Below are 19,645 nucleotides of genomic sequence, written 5' to 3' on the forward strand. Positions count from 1 at the left end.
CAACTGAAAATAGTTAAATACCTGTCACAAAAGTTATGAATTCCTTTCCTCTGCCAACACACAATGCATAATGTCTATCTATGGGTTTTAGTAAAAATTAATCAAGCAAAAAGCAGCTAATTAACTATTTCATTATTACAGATAAGAACAAAAGTAAATTTAGATGGAGTGTAAAAAACAGAAGCAGTGATTTTGATTTGCGTGCTTACCAATGTTAAAGCATATAAAAGATAGCACTGGGTTTCCAATCCAGTTTTGTAGGAGAAATATATGTGTACACACACACGTGTGTGTACATTTGCATTCACAGGTGTAAGTGCATTTTATGTTTACATATCATATTAGTGTTTAAGTGTGTTATTCCTATTTTCATTCTAGGAAGATTCAAAGCAGGAGCACCAGAATAATGGAAATGACTGCTAGAAGCCTGCAGTAATCAGTCTCTATAACTTGTACAGGCCATTCAGGAGGTGTCTTAACAGTTCAGTCCCCCTTTTGCTGCTATTCTTCTTATATCCCTGTCACCCCAATTAGGATAAAGTGAACCATGGAAAGAAAAGATTAAACTGCAAATAAACCATGATTATACTGCAGAGGGAAAACAGCAGGAAAAAATGGTAGAAAAATGCCATCAGAGACCAGGTTTTACACTGGGACCTTTTCACTCCCAAACCTCTCCCCCCACAAAAAACCCCAAAGCAAAAAACAATCAAACAAACAAAAACAAAAACACCCAAAAAAAAAAACCCAACAAACAAACAAACAAAACCCTAAACCACCACAAACAAAACACGTGGGGGAGGGGAAGGGAAGAAGGTGGTATTATTGAAGCTGAAATCACATCTATCATATCTGATATCTCAGAATTGCTAAGGGGATAGGGAGTGATGAAGAAAATAAAGCTCTCAGCCATCCCTAAGATCTGGGCATCACTTCCTACAATTTTAAACTCCAGATAAATTATATATCTACATTTTAATAGAACTTTTCATAGAACATTTCTAATGAATGCTATATTCATGGACACACCATCATATAATATTTGCTTTGAGGAATCCTCTTTACAGCATTTACGTACCTCCACTTCAGTCATAACTATTAGCTTCTTTAAGCACAAATTAAGAAGTAAAATTCTTCACCATTCAGTAACTTCCATTGCCCTGTAAATCTCATCATTACTTGAGAAAAGCTAAGCTGTTCATGCTTGACTCAATTTTTCAAAAACGAGTTAGCCTGACATGTTACACAGTTATGTATCATCTCAGACAGAAAACAACCCTCATTATAGTTGTAACATTGTCTGCTCACAAGGAAAAATAAACTGAATGTAAAGAGAAGGGAAATCATACTATTCTTTAGATCAAGCATTATAAATCCAAAGGAACACATTTCCTATTTTACAGATTTCCACACAGCATTATCCAAGTATTGTTATGCTTCTTTGATATAAAAAAATAATTATCTGTGGTGACATAAAAGTTGCCTGCCCCGCCTCCCCCCAGTACTTCATTAGTATAATAGGGAACCCAACAGTTCTGAAGTCCTCTAAACTCTATTGAGATGAATGAGCTTATTTTCATTCTGATATTTACCTACTAAACTTAATCTTTTTTTGTGACTACAGTGATATCCTATGTACATAAAGTAGACAGGTATCATTAATACGAAAAAGTGCTGGATAAAAGGTAGTGAATTACAATGAATGCAAGATACTACTTACTCTGTCCCACTCAAATTTACAGGATGTTATGGTACCCCCCTGCTTTTATACCATGTATGTTTGTAAGCACTGCACCAAAGATTTTTTTTTTGCAAAGATGTGTGTTCAACCTAGCCAAGAGACAGCAGTCAAAAAAACATGTTCCCAGGCTATAGCTCCATAACCATTAATACTGGATCTGTGCACAGCAATACAGATTTGATTTGTATTAGACATGAGAACACAAACACGTTTCTCCCCTCAAATTAGATGGTGCCACAAATATAGCCCGTGTGATAGCTTCATGCTCTATAGTAGTTACATGACAGCTATAGTAGAACAGATGGCATAAAGCCTGACAATAACGTTAACTTGTCAAAATTCCCAGAAAACTGTTGAGTTAGCAGAATGTTTGTACTGATTCAGTGCTTACCATCATGTAGCTGCAACATTCTTGATTAGAAGTAGAAACCCTACAGCCAGATTCAGTCTGGGGTTGAACTGTGGCCTTGGAACCGCAATTGGAGTGCAACACTGCACTGCAGCTTGCTCCTCCTGAGCCAGTTTGCACAGACACCCAGCTGTTATGCCTGTCATCCACAGAAGCCGAACCATACAGAAAGCAGTGGCTAAAAGCAGGAGCATTAACTTACTTCTTGTGGCTCTTAATTTGTGCTAACACAAAGCACATTACAGGTAATTGCGCAGGTAAGGAGTGGGTACAACTGTTTTACTGCTTGGCTTTCTTGAGCTACAGTGATATACCAAACTTATCCTGAAAGTTTAAGTTTAGCTGTGCAGAAATTTAGGCTAAGAAAACAGTGAGCAAATGAAGATTTATTACACCTCCCAAAACAACACTACAGTTTCACTACACAAACCCGACACAAGCTACTAGTGCAGCATGCTTACCTAAAAGGAAAAGATTTTCATTTTTTTTAAATGGTGTTATAGAACCTTCAACCAGTCTTCAGACTTCTTTCTTGAAATTTCACAGGTTCACATATAAAGATGTAAATAAGCTTATCTTGCATATACTAGGGGAAGTTCATTTTTATAGCACTTCGTTTTGGAAGACCGAAACACTTTTCAAAAGGTAGGAACACAGATCTCCGGGGAATATGACTGTATTTCAGCTCTACACATTGACTTTAAATCAATGAAAAAAAAAAAAATCAGACAAAAGCAAGTCCCAGACTTAGCCATCCCAAGGCAGAATTTTATCACCTCAAATACTGTACTTAGATATTATATTTAGAATAAGCACATCTTAAACATATTTTCATGCATGCACAGAATGGAACCCCGAGAAAGAGCAAGCATAAAGTAAGAGCAGTTGTTTAATAAAATGATTTTTCAAAGTGGCCATTTTAAGGAACACAATCCCAGTTTGGAATCTCAGCAAAGAGGCTTCCACTTAACTTGCTTTGTTGCTGTTACATGTTACTAGCACTCTGTTCTGTTGACTGTAACAGTCCTCAAAGCCACAATTATTTTTGAGTTATTACTAGTATTCCCTGGGATACCAACTTCATGCAAGAATAACAGATTCCCTCCAAGCTGAAGTTCTCACTTGCTATGATCATCATATCAAAAAAAAAAAACAAAACCAAAACACCCCCCCCCCCCCAAAAAAAAAAAAAAAAAAAAAACCAAACACAAACCTTTCCTTGTTCTATTATGTTTTGGGAGTTGCAGGATGAATTTGGATGTCGCCATGCAGTGTTTGAGAAGTGGCGCTCTTGGGAACATGTCCTCCTGCCCTAAAACTGTTGTTTCTGACAGAGTATGGAAAAGGTGGTACCATTCTTAAAGTGTTTTATCCCACTCCAGATAGGTTGAACCTTCAAAGAAAACCCTATGCTGACTAATACTAACAGTTAAAAGGAAGTAAATAGCAGTGGTGTTTTACACAGGCAAACAAATACCGAGCAGAAGTGATGTGCCCACAGCAAGATCAATAGCAAAGCACAGAAACTTAATTGAACAACATTAGTTTCGCAGCATAAAAACTGGGTTAGTTGAAACTTGTCAGTAAGGAGCCATTTCTCACCATACGTATTCCAAAATGCACTTTTCTCTCCTCTCTTAGTAGGTACATCCACTACATCTAGTACAGGAGCCTAAATGCTACAACTGATTTAATCACATCTGTATCCACAGTGGTGAGTATATATCCAAGTCTCTAAAACCAGATGACTACAATATCCTTTCCTTAAATTGAATGAATATTTGTTTTCCTTGTGGAGAATTAGGAAAATATAAAGGAAAAAAGTCTTCACAAAACTTAGAAATACTGCATCAAAAGCCTGAGTTAGTGCATTCTGTGGGGTTTTTTGTTTGTTTAATAAATTTTAATAGTACACAAATAAAAACTGCTAAGAAGTTCACAGAAAATAGGATCTTCAGTGCTGGTTATTTAGCTTAACTTCATTGAGCACCTACTTTTCTACCAACTGGTTTGCTTCATACATGGAATATATGCCTGCTTCAAGGATTCCCCCTTTCAGTGGGGCACCCTACTAAAATGAAGCCTATCAGATACAATATGTAGCACAAACACAGCCTTGAAGGTGTGTGCGGGGGGGGATAATTTTTTTTCCTGGTTTAAAAGCATTGTTTTGTATCAGAGATCAATAAACTCATAAACTCCCAAATCCTTCACTTTCTAGAGAGAATGAGAAATGACAGCACACATTTGGGAAGTGCGTGGCAAACAGCTGAAAATAATATATCACAGCAATCACAAAATTGGACAGTTTTAAGGAATAATACTGCATATCTCAATCAACTCCACTGTACATTAAGCAACGCACAGGGGATTAATGGAAATACTCTTGTTACTCACAAAGGTTGAGTCAGACCTCAGCTGAGCATTACGTGGGGTATTTTCAGTAGCTTCATATTAAAAAAAATAAATTTAAAATAAAGACTTCTCTCCCCAGCCTCTGGTGATACATGGTTCAGAAAAGTGTTTTATGCTGTTACACCAAAGTTACCTCTAGTGTCTTATTAGCAGAATTCTGAAGCAATCTGTATGAATTAGTCTGCATCACCAACTAGTGCCATATGAAAGTATTTTCCAGACTTTAAAAAAAAAAAAAAAAAAAAGATTAACCACCTAATTGGGTTTTTTTTAGACTCAGTCTTCACATTGACAAAATCCTTATAGTTGATCTGCAGAAAGTCTGGTGCATTAACTCCAAGATGTGAAGAGCCGAGTGCAACTCTATGAAGTGAGACTATTTCACTTACACACTTAAAGACAACTTGTCAGCCTTATTAATTATTTACTTCATCAAAAAAATGTCAACAGGGCACTTTTAAGTTTTACTCTGCAAAACCAACACTTCTGCAGTATGTATAGCCATTATTATATCAATGTAGATTAATGACTATGAAAATGAATACATGAAAAGTATGAAAATACTCTTTAACAGGTTTCTTTAGAACTTCTTGTATTGCCAAAAAAGAGAATCAGCCTAATACTTCTGCTCAGCTAAGTTCTGAAAAATAATTATTACTCTTCAGTTTATTTTGAAAAGTAATGTATACTTACTTTTTTTTTAATGCAGTTATTTGTGCCTCTTGTAATAATGTGCATGTGAATCGCTTAAATATTCAGCCTCACTTAATCTGACAGCTCAATAATTTACATGTTGATTGTTCTAACTTTGAATACTTGGAATTTAGCAACACCTTCATGCTCCTACTTACATATTCTTACTTTAACAAGCTTAACACAAAACACATTTAAGCCAAATTTAGTGGAATCAGTTTTCAAGTCCAATTAGGTTTTAAGAAAGTGATCTGAAAAATCTGCACAGTCTATTATCAACTAAATCATATAAAGGGAACATACTTTAACAGAGAGAAATCCCAAGCTTACCTTGGCTTGCAAAGCATCACGAATCTTAAAATATAGTATGGTCATGCAAGCTTTGCATATATTTCCAAAAATTATTCTAGCTTGTGTAATAGCTAATCCCAGCATGTTGAATCCGTTTGGCTTTCAGAATACAGAACCTCTGAAAATCTCTCTCACTGGCTATCAAATACTGGCAATTCTGTTGTTATCATTTTGTTTGTTTAGAGTGGTGTTTTTTGTTTGGGTTGTTTTGTTGGGTTTTTTGTTTTTTTTTTTTTTTTTTTTGCTTTTATCAGTGCAATCTCTATAGTGGAAAAAATAAATGCCCTTCTCTAAGTCCCAGAAGTTCTCAAGCAACAGAGCTGTTGCACAGCTGAGAGGTACAAGTGGACGAGGAAACCTCTGGGTTGGTTTGAGGTATCCACCACAAATCTTGGAGTAACCTACAGTCAGAAGCTACCCCAAGAGTAAAAAGTGGAGGTGGAGAAACCAAAGACTTGAATGAATTTGGAATAGTGACAGATGGACTGAATAAAATTGTATACTTATTTCTCCTCCTTTTCAAACTGACCTGGACACACCTGGACAAAAACTGACCTGGCATACAAATCTCCAGCCATTAGACAGCCGTAGCTAGGGAACAGAATTGAATTCTTGGAGAAGAAACCCAGAATCTGCTTCAAGGTTACAAATGTTGACATAGATCCATGTGAAACTGCTCTGATAAAATGTTTCATATCATGTTTGTTTATGTTTTTATTTTTGCCAGTTCTTGTCGTATTCTTTACAGCCTTCAGAAAGAAGCTGTCGGATTCTAGAGTTATCACGTTCCCCCTGCCTCCAATCAACCTATAAAACACATTTTCAGAGTTAGCTGCATCTCAAAAAGACTAGAGACTAAATGCAAGGAAGATAAGACTAGGATACTATAGGAAGTACTAATCCACACAAGTTGTCATTTTTTTCATCATGCAAGCTTAGAATCTTTCGAGACAAAAAAACCCTTGAAGGCCTGTAACCTAAACAAACTGGTAATAGAGAGCAAAAGGTTGATTTATCTATACTTACAAGATTTTTCTTAGGAAGGACTACTTTCACATTAAAGCTATGAAGAGCAATACAACTCCTTGGGGAATTTTTGTGAAACAATTTGAAACACACACAGCAATTATTTACAAACATATCCCTCATTTCTCCTTGAATAATTTCTACCATTGTATAGTTACATTAAGAGTCCTAGAACACTTTAGCTGATAAAGAAAAAAAATCTCCACCCATAATAAACAATACTACACTATATTATACCTTAGTTTTCTCAACTGACTGTAGTTTTGAATTATTGTGGAAATAATTTCTTCTCCTGCCTGTTTGAATATGTTACATTGCAAAGCATGCATCTAAGTATAGAGGAGTGAACTGTCTGTTCAGTTCAGAAATCCCTGAATGTGTCAAAGAGCTACAAAAGCATGCTATTATTTCATCCTGTGTAATAATCATGAACATGGAAGTAGTTAAGCATGGAATGCAGATGATTTCTAAAACTCCAGTCTCAAGAAAAAGTGTTTTCCCAATTTCAGAGCTAAAGAATTCACGACTGAAGTTCAGACAAGAAATTATAATCTAGAACAGTTTGTTGTTTTGTATTTTGTTTTTATATATATATATATTTATAACTGCAATACAGGACACACATGGAAGATACCTATGTTGCATTTTTACTAACCTTTCCAATATATTCCTAACAGTATTTTGAGTCTATCTGAAAGCATATTTCTTCTCATTACAGGTACAGGTACCGGTACCTGATTTGCAGCTTGCCTCAGATAATACACCTTATTGTGGTTTCTTCATGTTCTAGAAGCCCACCAACCTGGAGATTTGAAATGCTTTTAAAAGAAACTTCATTCAAATTTCAGCCACTGCTTTTCTTCTTACTTGGCTTTACAGAAAAGCTAAATTTAAACAGCAGAAATAAATAACTTCTATATAGAGAGTTGTATTTTTATTCAAAACAGAAGCTACAGTAAATAAAAATACATTTGTAGTTTTTGGGAAATATCCTCTGTATATATATGCTTTGTAGAAATCTAACTGATCAGATCTATTTAAACTCTGGTATTTCTTTCATCACAAATCTCATAATTATTCCAGTAGACTTTGCATAAGTTTGAACCTAGTGTTTTTGTCACGCCCGACACAAGAGATTTGGAAGCAAGAAATACTTCAAGAGGTACTTCCTCGTTTATCACAAGCCAGGACAAATGGATTGCTCTATATATCACTTGCAAGCCTAGACACGTCCACTTAAATTGTTGGGGAAAAAAACCCAAACCAAACAACAGAAACCCACTGACAATATTTTCTTGACGAGTTTGAGAACAGGCCTACATGTTTTCTGTTGTAAACATCCATCTCTTCATGAATAGGTTTTAGATCAGAGATGTACAAATGATAAATTTTTCTGTTCAGCACACCAACTGATCAGCGAGATACATGAAACAAAGATAACTTCAGTGGATGCGTAATGGAATTTGTAACAGTCAAAATGAAATACCCACACATTACTCTTTGCTTTATCTGAGACTCATTTAATACATAGTAAGTCGGGTTTGTTTGGTTGTGGGGTTATTTTATTTGGAGGTTTTTTTTTTGTGTGTGTGTGGTTTTTCCTTTTTTTTAAGTAAAAAAAAAAAATAAATAATAATGAAGCACTTTCTCAGTAACTATTTGCAAAAGAAAAGCCAGACAGTTTGTTGATCTTTCCCCTTCCCTGTAAATTGTACCAGATCACAGGATCAAAATATCCCTGACAGGGACCTCATATTTCAGTAGGCTTCGTATTTACCTTAGCTCTTTATGCAAAGAGCCTATAGTATTTATTTGACTTTTCATTCCATCAGCAGAGCATCTTTAAACCAGGACACTGAAAAGGGATGTCATCCTAAGGCAGCAATAAGATCATTTGTAAATAAATCTTCCCACTTTACTTCCATGCTTTGATAAGCATTGAAACAATTAACACTGCCCGAATTATCAGATTTTTACATTACTCCTCCATAGAATTCCATACATTTGGGGTGAAAATTCTACTTTCAGCAACATCTTTGTCTCCTGAGACCTTTTCTCTTCTGCCTGCCAACTAGCTTTTCCTACTGTGAAGCTGAAGCAGCTTTCTGTTCTTGGTAACTCCTGTTGTTTTATGTTGAAATATTTTGGGAAATTGCTAGTAGTTTTCCCACTTAGATAATATTTTTAAGTTATTTGGTATACATGAATGATGAAGTAACTTATTGGCAAAAAAACAAAACACTGAAAGCTCATGGTTATAAAGCTGACATCTGTGCCATGAAAGCATGTATTAGGCAATGCATTGCTCGTATCTCATTTCCACAAACACTAAAACAGGAAGTGAGCTCAAGTGAATCCATTTACATGAAGAGAAAGTGGGAAATTTCGATTATGTAACCCATTCTACAAGGTTATGTTTTCGAAATCATATACAAGAGGTCAATTTTCATTTAGACAATTCTCTGAAAAAAAAAACCCAAACAAAAATCAAAACATACTTTAGACAAAAAGTCCAAATGTTCTTCTGAAGATTAATGTCTTCAAAACTGAGTCAACACAGAAACAATAACCAGAAGTTTAAAAACAAACCCCAACAAAACTGAAACCATATCTATCCTAAGATACAAGGTGAACTCAGGTCAACAGTTAAGTGTATTGATAACACTAGAACTGTAAGGTATAACACAATTATTGTATCACTTCCTGTCCTGGGTAGATGTTGATGTAGTAATTATGTACTTACAAAAGTTAAAGTTTTATATCCCAAGATTTCTAATAGAATACCTGGCATATTCCAACTAGTCCATCTTACAGGGAGTTCAGGCTAGTTTACATAGTTAAGAGTCAATGACAGAAATACCGAAGAAAGAAAACACAACTCTCAATGCTCAGCTAAAATTACCGTTCCTCTACATATATTTTAAAAGACTGCCAGCATTTTGTAGTGTACTTTTGTAATATTTGTCTTTGGACACTTATTTAGATTCCTTAACTCTAAGATCAAAATGCAAACTAAGAACCAAACAAGCATTTGTAGATTAGGTAATGAATAAACTATTTTTAAGATAACCTAGCATGTAGTGTTACCTCTCTAGGAATTTTCAGGTATGGTAAGTTATAAACACTATTAAACAAAACATACTAGTGTAGTATAATCCCCCAGGTGGTGACAGAGAAGGCTCACTGCCCAATTTACACCACTACCAACATAAAAATCTTATTAATGTACTAAGAATTAAGGAATTCTAAAAACATTTTTTTGTGTGGTAAAAGTTTTAAAGAAAAATAAAACCAAGAAGAAATACTATTTGTATTACTCAACCAAAACTATAATGCTTCTGGGAAATCAGCAGTCCTTGAATTGTTATTTACATTCACATGTAGGTATCCACATTAACTTTCATTGATATCTCTATGCATACACTGTTAATACGCAGTGTCTTATGGAAAACTCCATTACTTGTGGACACAGATCCAATACCACTCAGTGGCATGGTAATGTTAAGGTCATTCTAATTACCTTCTCTATACTTTATTCTCCCCTCTGTGTCCCTAGTAATCAGGAGGACTCTTTGAAATGCTGATGCAGCATTATAGTGATTTATTTTGAAATATGCTGTATGTAATACTAATCATTGGAACTGCATATTGGATATTTGCTGAGGTTATCTTTAAAATTATTAGGCTACATACTGTGAACAAGCAATCCCACATATCTGCATGCTACATAAGCGGTATTTCCTGTTACTAACAGAAGAGAAAGTTATAGTTTCTAAAAAGTCCAGCTGTTGGAATAGTTTATTAAATAAATAAATAGGTCTCTAGTGACTGCAGGGGATTTACTTGTGCTTCCTAGTGAAGTTAAATACTTCAGTGCAGAGCAAGTGCTAGAAGCTTTCCAGGTAAAGCCATCGTTTTGTACTTCCCATCTTATGCTTTGTACTACACAACGTCAAGTCAACTAGCTTTTATGATATACTTATTAGATAGGCTTCTCTATCCCTCTGACACATAAAACTCCCCTTCTATAGTGAAGAGTAGAGTGCTTTCCACCAGATTAAGATCATTAAAGTATTCCCCATTTAGAAAAAGGGATTAAAAAATTGTAGATTGTTCCACATACGCTTACTGGGATGCTTAAGGGAAAGCATTGTCAGACAATCTGAAAAGATCAAAATCTCATAATTTAACTCAACACTGTTGCTAATGGCTGAACATTAGAAATGACGGCTAACACACTGTAGCATCATTCCCATAATTGCCACTCTGTAACAAAGAGCTTCCAGAAGGGAAGCAGCAATTAAAATGTATTTTTACTACAGCAATCTGACATAATGGTTTCATGATTTTTTTTTTTCTGTGCTGATATTCATGTGCAGTGAATCAAAGGTCTGCCTTGCCCAGCAAATTATCATCCCCATCCCCCCCCCCCCACTCTGCTTCCCCCATTTGGGCCAAAGCAGATGCCCAATAGTTTATTTTATGCTAATCAGGTAATGGAAGCAGAAATTGATGTTAATTTCAAATTCTATAGTTAATATCCTGTGTGTCTCACTGCTGGCTGAAAAAAAGGAATGGCTTATATGGTACCACACACAGCACTCGCCACAATGATGTCTTTTGAATGTTTGCACTGATTCATGTGTTCCACTCTCCATTTCTATGACAAGAAGAGGATAATATTTTATCCTAAGCTAGAATGAGTTCACAAGTAACAGCAAGTCACTTTTATATAAAGCTATGAGCAAGAACATTCAAAATATGACCTTATTATTTACATACATGGTTTAGAGACCAGTGTTTTTTCCCTCCTGCTGTATCTATCTCTGATAAAACTCTAGTAACCAACTGAGAATTTATTTTTCTAATTCACTATATAGATCATCTTCTGGTAGCTTAATACCATCTTCTTTCAAGCCTCTTTGACACAGATTTCCCTGTAACAGAGCAGCTCATTTTCCCCTAATTAGGAAAAGGTTCCCTTGCTAGGAGAGTGACTGTCTGCTCAGCTTTAGTCAGGACCTAAGTATGTAGTCTTTCAGGGGCACTTTAAAACATCAAGCCTTATTCCTCATCTCCTATGTGACCACAAGTGCAGCTGTAACGACCAAAGCTTGGGATAACCCTTCTACATAGGACATATTTGTGCCTGATGAAGGGGCTGGCATGAAGTCCAAGTCACATGCAGAAAGCCAATTGCATGACAAATGAAACACGTCTATTCATCAGAATGTCAAAAGATACAGAAGTGCTTACACAGTGGACTATTTTGCTTTTAGAGTAGGCATATTTTCAGTCAAATGATAAGTGAAAAGGCCTTATGAAAAAATGAGCCACAAGAACAAATTATGTAGCCTCATTCACTTCCCCATCTATTTGAAAGAATTTCTGTGCAAATAAAAATATAAAAAAAAAAAAAAGAAAAGGAAGAAGAAAAGAAGTAGGCAAGCAGGCAAAAGACTGGTCTATGGGTTGACAGATCAGATTTGGTCTTCAGGCCATACAGTCTTTTATCTAGTCTAGAAGCAACTGCACCTGAAATCTTTTAAGTTACTGATCATACAAAAATGCATGTTGTGACTGATCTGTAAAAATGCACTACTGATAAACAGGCAGATGTTAATTATCTTGCTGTCTACAGCTATCATCTGTTGTAAAAAAGTCCATGTGTGTATATATACACACAGGTACATCTTATACATGGCAGATGCAGTCTTCACTGTTTGGTTTACCTTTGCTAGAGTTAACTGAACAAAGTAGAAGAGAATCAGCAAGAAAAAATATCCCCATTAGAACATGAACTCAATTAATTCTTCCAAGACTGATAACACTTTATTCTCAAACAAGAATACAAGTCTCCTCTCATAAGCTTGAACACTCAGTATACCATTAAATTCCTGGCAGCAAATGAGCAAGTTTGTGAAGGAAATGATACCAGTGGCTAAAATAATCAAGGTATACATGAAAGTGGTGAAACAGAGAAGAGTAAGACAGAAAAGATATTACTACAATTCTGTATTTAGGCCAACTGATCTTCTAAGAGTATCTTTTATGCTTTCATTTTCTTTGATCTGCCAACACCAGCTTTTTGTTTGTTCTTCCAGTTTAATGTGTTCTGTGCTAGTTGAAGAGCTTTTAGTTATGACCCTGATTTGTGAAAGTAACCCTTGAAAGCATGTCTCACAGACTATCATCATCATTTTGATTCCATGCTAACAATGCTTCTTTTATGCAAAAAAAAAAAAAAGCTAAAATCCCCAAATTCACATGCATCACTCCCTTATCTCAAAGCTCATCTGGTTGAATGACAGGCTCTTGTAGACAAAAACTGGAAAAAAAAGTCATCTATGTGAACTGCAGTACACTAATTATTCTACATCTAAAAGTAGAATAGAAGTGATGTCTCAAATTTAGATAGTTTTTATTTAAATATAGAAGTGTTCTCTTTGAGGACCTGGATTTCTGCATTCTAGGCCTACCTCTAACAGGCTTTTGAACTGTGCAAGCACCATAAATAGATGGGTTACTCTGAAAGACAGAGGAAAAAGGAATTCTGTAAAAACAAACTATTGGATTAACCAGTTTCCTAATATTTTAGATAGGTAAAAACAAGTACATCCATGTGAACACTGATTTTCACAAATGTTAACCCTACATCCTTGAAATAACAACATTTGCAATTCCTTATTGGCATCAAATCTGCACTGCCAGAAAAAAAAGAAACAAAAATCCCATGAAAACTATTTCCTCCCCCATCTGATTCAGGATGAGCTGACAATAGGGGAGAACTCTTTCCATACTTTACCAAACAATCCTATCAAATCACCACAGAGAAAAAACAAAAAAATCCCACCTAGACAGCACTGGCAGGTGTACATCCAAACAAAAGTAGTAACAGCCATCTGAAAGATCAGAACAGGCAGAAGCTACAAGAAGTAATAATAAAGTAGACATGATTAATTTTACTAGCATAATGCTGTAATAGTGGCTGGTATCCTTTTTCTGACATTTGTATCCAAATTTTGTCATTTCATGTTTCCCTTTCCAGGGGATACAATGAATTCACCTATTCAAATATTTAAAACTGTTTTTTTTTTTATATTAGACTCCCACTGATCAAACTTCCAAGAATGCATCCAAAGTCTCTGAATTTTAGTGACTTTGATTACAGTATAATCTATGGCTTTTCCTTCATATTTGAATATAAGCCTACTAATTCAATCAAAATTACCTATTCACAGTATTGTGTAATGTACTGAAAATGCAATAACCCTTCTAGTAATCAGCTTTCTCCAGTAAACAATGAGTATGCATAAGAACAGTAATCTAAAGAGAATGCCATATAATGGGCTTCCTGCTGTTTTTTGTCTCCTTCAAGTCATAGGGTATTTCCACACAGGCAAAAAATACAGTTGAACACAGAAAACAAATACAAGTTACCCCTAGTCAGTGGAGCAATCCTCAAAGTGTCATTTTAAATAACGTGGATTAGAATAACTGCATTATATATAAACTATGCTTGGGCCTCTACCCCTGAATTTGGGATATTTTGGTCTACTTATTGGACATTAGAATATATGAAAAAACCCAAACCAAACCAAAACAAAAAACAACAAACAAACAAAACAAACAAACAAACAAAAAAACCCCTAAAACAACAAAAAAACAACCACCCAAACTCCAAAAACCAACAAAACGGCAAATTTCTTTCCTAGTGAAAGCAAGCACATTTCAGCATTACATTTAGGAAAGCAATGCATTCTTCCCTTTTTATTCAAGTAATTAAGCAACTCCTGAGGCCCTTAATTTTTTTTCCTCTATGTTGGAAGAAAATATCTCTACATCTAGCAGATATTTTCTTTGACATTTCTTCACTGCTTGAGAAGCAAGTGACACGCCTTGGCTCAATAACATCATAGCACGTGGGGACACAAAGATAGTCCAGTTAAAAATAAAAGCTGGTATCAAGGACAAAGCTCTAAAACAAAAGGTTAATTCTTCCTATTGAATTTTCCCCAAGTCCCTGGTTTTCTTCAGAAGAGACTCCACTGCTTAGCAAACACAGACACCATAGGTTTTGTGCCCCCACCCTTCCCGATCTCATTTCAATTGCAAAAATTTAGAAACAAAGCCCACACCACAACAAAACTTGAGCACTCTCAGCATGTTTAAGAGAAAATAACAATCATATTTTGTGAAGCAGACAGACCATTCTTCCCCACACACAGACCACACTGCCACCAAGAAGCAAGCTTAAACAAGTTTGATCAGAAGAGATGCAGTTTGCATTTATCTACATATTTATACAGAATCCTTCAACATTTCTGTTGTTTTCAAGTACAACAGAAACAGACTACTGGAAATAAAAAAGCTCTACAGAAAACCTTACGAAAAGAAATTGATGTAGGAAAGGTTATAACGCATTTCTTAAGATGCTGTATCCTACATCTGCCCAAGACTTTCACATGCTGCAAATTAAAACTCATTTCTGTGTATACCATGACTTGAGGAGGTGCAAGATTAGCATAATTGTCTTTTATAAGTCACAGGTAGAGATGTGTTTAGGAAGAGGCAGAGACTTAACATTAAGTTCAAAAACAAATAATCAAAAATAGTTTCAATGATGCAGTTTTGTAATGACACATTGTTACTCACCTCTCCAAATAGTACAGGGCTTAATTCTTATGATCTTGCCCAGACATTGCCCCAAGCTATGATGTCCTGAGGCCAGAAACATCCTCTAGGAGCATCGTATTCAGCTTCTCAGTACAAGACTGCCTGTCTCCCTCCAACAATCCTTATTCAATGCCTAATGAAAACTGAAGCCAAGCTGGAAACTAAGATACAAGCTTCCCAAATCAATCCCTTGGTGATAAACACAGCCACTGGTATGCATTTATTTTTATATTCAATCATAGAACAGGTATGTGTTTAAAATTAATTTACAAAGGATATAAAGTCTTAATGTGCTTAGTAAGTTCACATGCATTGTTTTGCATGAAGACTCTTCAAAGTTATTAAGAATAGCGTCTTCATGAAAGACAATGAAGACTTACTAAAACTATGGTTGAGGATACGTGCCCAGTGTTATTTCTAACCCTGGCTGCAAAACCCAAATGCAATAATCTGGAAATAGCTTATCATGAAACAGTTTTGCACCTTTGTTTAGTCTTTCAGAACACTAACACTCATTCTCCTTTTAATATACCACAACTTTCTACTTTCCAGGTTCCTGTTGTCCAGGAAAGGAGTAAAACTCCTTACAAAAACATAACAACTTTCAACTTTCATTTTTGAAGACAGTAAAATTAGAAGAAAATTGGTTTGTAACCATACTTATGTATTAAGTGAAAGCACTGAGAATTATAGCCAACTGAGATGGTGGCCTTTACTCAGATTTGTTTTGTTTTTTGTGAAAGGTAACTAAACATTCTGAACAAGAACCATCAGATCCACTGAGAACCTACTTACAGCATTTCAGCATTAGCCACAGCTGGCAGTGATAATGGATTTCCAGGACACATTTAGAGTACAAAACTTATGAAGAACTTCATTAAAAAAAAAATTTATAACATACATAAACACTTACTGTTACTTCCTTGCTGTAGAATCTATGTTCACAATGAAAGCGTGAAGTTAGAGATGAAAGTTATTGCCTGTTAAGAAGTCAAAACAACATGAATATGTTAATTTAATATAGAATAAACTCTGAAATGCAACAGCTAATAAGAACCTCTTCATACCATAAATAAGAAATATGCCCACAATAAGGTCTATGTTTCTCCAGCCCCCATGAATTAAGAATCACAAATGCAGGACAAGTTGAAATTATGTCTTAATAGTGACACTGTCATAGAACGAGCTAAGAAATGCTGCCTTGGGACTATAGAAAACATTTCACAACATGCGCAAATAAAAACCTAATGAAATGAAAAACAAGCTCTAACTCATTCTAGTACTCCAGCAGTAGACACAAATTACAGTAAGAGCACATTTGCTTATTACTGGAAAAGTAATATTCCAGGATTAGGACCAGATAATAAAGATACGCATAGGACACAACTCTGCTGACTTTTTAAATCATTGAAACCAAGATGATAGTTTATGCAGTTTATCACTTATCAGACTTATCAAACAGATCTGAGAAAAATGTTAAATCTGATCACATTACCAATACCAGTTATTTTATATGTACAGTCAATGACTAAATAGTGCAAAAATTAGGTTCTCTTATATTGTTATATTCCAATTTTGACACAAAAGGGAGCATTGCTACAGCAGAAAGTAACAAAACCAAAATGAAATGCATTTTGCATAATTTGCTTATCTTATAGGTAATCCTACTTGTATTTTCCCTTCCTTGTATAGAAACACCAATTTCTAGTAACTGAAATAGCAAACAACATGAATTGCATAATACATGGACAAAGTCTGGCCTTTAAGATCCATGAAAGTAGTGAAGCACAGAGATAACTGTTTTAATACATAAAGTGTTTCTGAATTGTTAATGAGACTCCTTACATGCTGTAGTAGTATGAAAAATTCATGTGTATGTGCCCTCAGCTATTGAGATCCTAAAATTATATAAGCAATATAAGGATACACACTGTCACTGTAGACTAAAATGATCTTTCCAAGTAAATATGTGTTTACATCCAATAAAACACCTTAGTTTCAAGTTTTGTTCTATTTCCCCCTCACATACAAGTTTTTAAGATCACTTAAATAGAATTACATTTCACTGTAAACCCTATCAGTGTGTTACATACTTCATGTAACATAAAATACGAGATTTAATACAAAAGGCAAGGCATAGTTATCCTGCAACAGAAACATCATATTTTCAGTCGTATCAAAACCAATTTAGATAGAATTCCATATTTCATTTTATCTGGCCGCCATATCAAAATGGGGAAAAAATGTAAATTACACCAGGAGAGGTCTGGATAAAAGGCTGCAACCAAGTTTAGACCAGCAGAACTTTGGACTTCTATTCTTCCCGTCACACGAAGCAAGAACAGTATTAAATGAAGTGCATGTTTTTAAGATACTTAATCTTAACTTCAGAGGCAGAAAGTTCATCTTATATGTAGCCGAGTGAAGAAATCACCCAGCAACCAGAAGAACAAAACTAAACTTAGCTACAATAAAAACTAGGAAACACAAAGCTCTGTACATAGATTATGGAATCACAGTAAATGTAAGTTTTTACATTGCGTATGCATGATTAAACAATACATCTGAAGTTAAAAAAAATACCTAGATCACTCCTACAAACTGTTTCCTAAGCTGCTGTATTTAAGATTGGTGAATCCTAAGGCTGGCTGCATTTTTCTTTTATTTTTCACCTTGCAGTAATTGCTAATGCTTCACAATGTTGACTGTAAATATAACATTTTTTCCTTTCACTTTTAGAACAAAAAATAGAATAACAAACTCAAAAAGGTTTGTTGCTAGGCCAAGGATATCGCAATCTGTTGAAGTAGAAATGCTCTATTTACTTCATTGTTTGAATTATTTTCCACACATTTTATAGATCTGTTTAAAGATGAAAGATAGTTATCAGCACGTTTTGTACATTGTGCTTTCTTTTTTTTTCCCTTTTATTAAATAAGAAGGTATGGGTGGATGTTTACAATTTTGGCTCAGGTAACAGGCAAGGTAAAAGCATAACAAAAAAATTGTATACACAATTAGATGTGGGCAAGATTTAAAACAAAGCCAGATACTGAACTTCAGAGCTGGAATTTGTTCTTTTTATACCAAATCATAATCTACACTGTGCACATCTTACAGTGCAACAAATCTGTCTAATTAATCTCTATAATTTGCGACCAGAAAAACAACACCACCAAAAAAACTGAAGTTCACATGCAGTTGTATGTCTTGTCCAAGAACTGAAAATACCACTTATCATCAGTTACAGCACAGCAAGCCACATAAAATTAGAGGCTGAACTATAAAAATTTACCTCCAGTTTTACAATCCATATCCTCCAAAATACTTGCTTTTCTCAACCAATCATGATGAAAGCTGTGCAACAGAAAACTGTGATTACTGAAGGTCTGTCTGCTTTAAACAAGACGGTGGAGATGAGGTATTCCAAAGCAATGAATTATCAACATATCTAGTTAGTAATGAGCTACATTTATTCTTTTTGTCCCCCTATATCACAGATTGCTCATGCACACCTCAGTGGGAAATGCAAAGCGCAACTTAAAGACTTGCAGCTTGCTAGTAGAGATGCAGCAAGGAGCTGTTCTACTGTCAAGCCATACAGAGTCAATAACACAGCTCCAAAAGAGATATACACATTTAGTGAGCATAGCAATGTTTATTATAATTAAATGGCCAGACTATTTCCATGGAAGAAACCAATATAAAGACAAAACTTAAAGACTGAACCTGTCCATGAGATTTGGACAGCCTGAATAGCAACACTGACTCAAACCGCTCTCTGTCCCTTGCCCAAAAGGGACAGTAGGACTTTTGGAGGAGAGCTCTGCTACTCTTCCAGAGGAAATTCAGCTTGACTATATCAAAGCCATTTCTTGATTGGACATTTCATAAGATAACTTGTCTACTTGGACCATGATTCAAAAAGTAACATGCTTAGAGTTAAACCACTTGAACAGCAACTTTCCCCACCTAGGGCATCTGTAAATACGCAAATTACAGCAAGTGGGCACATTGAAACGCTTCCCACCTGTCAAGTACATCTTCCACTTCAGGTCAAATGTACTAGTGCTACACAGGTTGCCTCTTTCAGCTTCATGAGCTAAGTAGAGGGCTGCCACTAGAGATACTAGAGCATTAAGGAGTGTCTGCAAGTAACTGGTAACCATAAAGGGCTGACAGGGTCTTAAGACATCAAGGTACAAGGTGCTCTCTAGGTTGCTGCAAGGTATTTAAGGTATCAAACTATTTAACATATCCAGTCTTCAAGTTGTGGACATAAAAACATACACACAAAATCATGCAGAATAAACAATCATATCAAGTTAAAGCTG

The 19,645-nt window shown here is 35.3% G+C and overlaps 1 protein-coding gene across 1 annotated transcript in view; it reads right to left on the minus strand.

The window, feature by feature from the left end:
• TENM3 (teneurin transmembrane protein 3) overlaps nt 1–19,645 on the minus strand; it is a 1,300,329-nt gene that overhangs the window by 987,618 nt on the left and 293,066 nt on the right. Inside the window, exon 4 of the mRNA XM_061372205.1 lies at nt 16,225–16,291. The gene's annotated coding sequence lies outside the window, so the exon portion shown is untranslated. The remainder of the gene's footprint in view (nt 1–16,224; nt 16,292–19,645) is intronic.

Source organism: Neopsephotus bourkii, unplaced genomic scaffold (genome assembly GCF_033783945.1).
Source record: "Neopsephotus bourkii isolate Nb327-2 ecotype Australia unplaced genomic scaffold, CSIRO-AGI_Nbou_v1 NB_168, whole genome shotgun sequence".
Lineage (NCBI taxonomy): Eukaryota > Metazoa > Chordata > Aves > Psittaciformes > Psittacidae > Neopsephotus > Neopsephotus bourkii.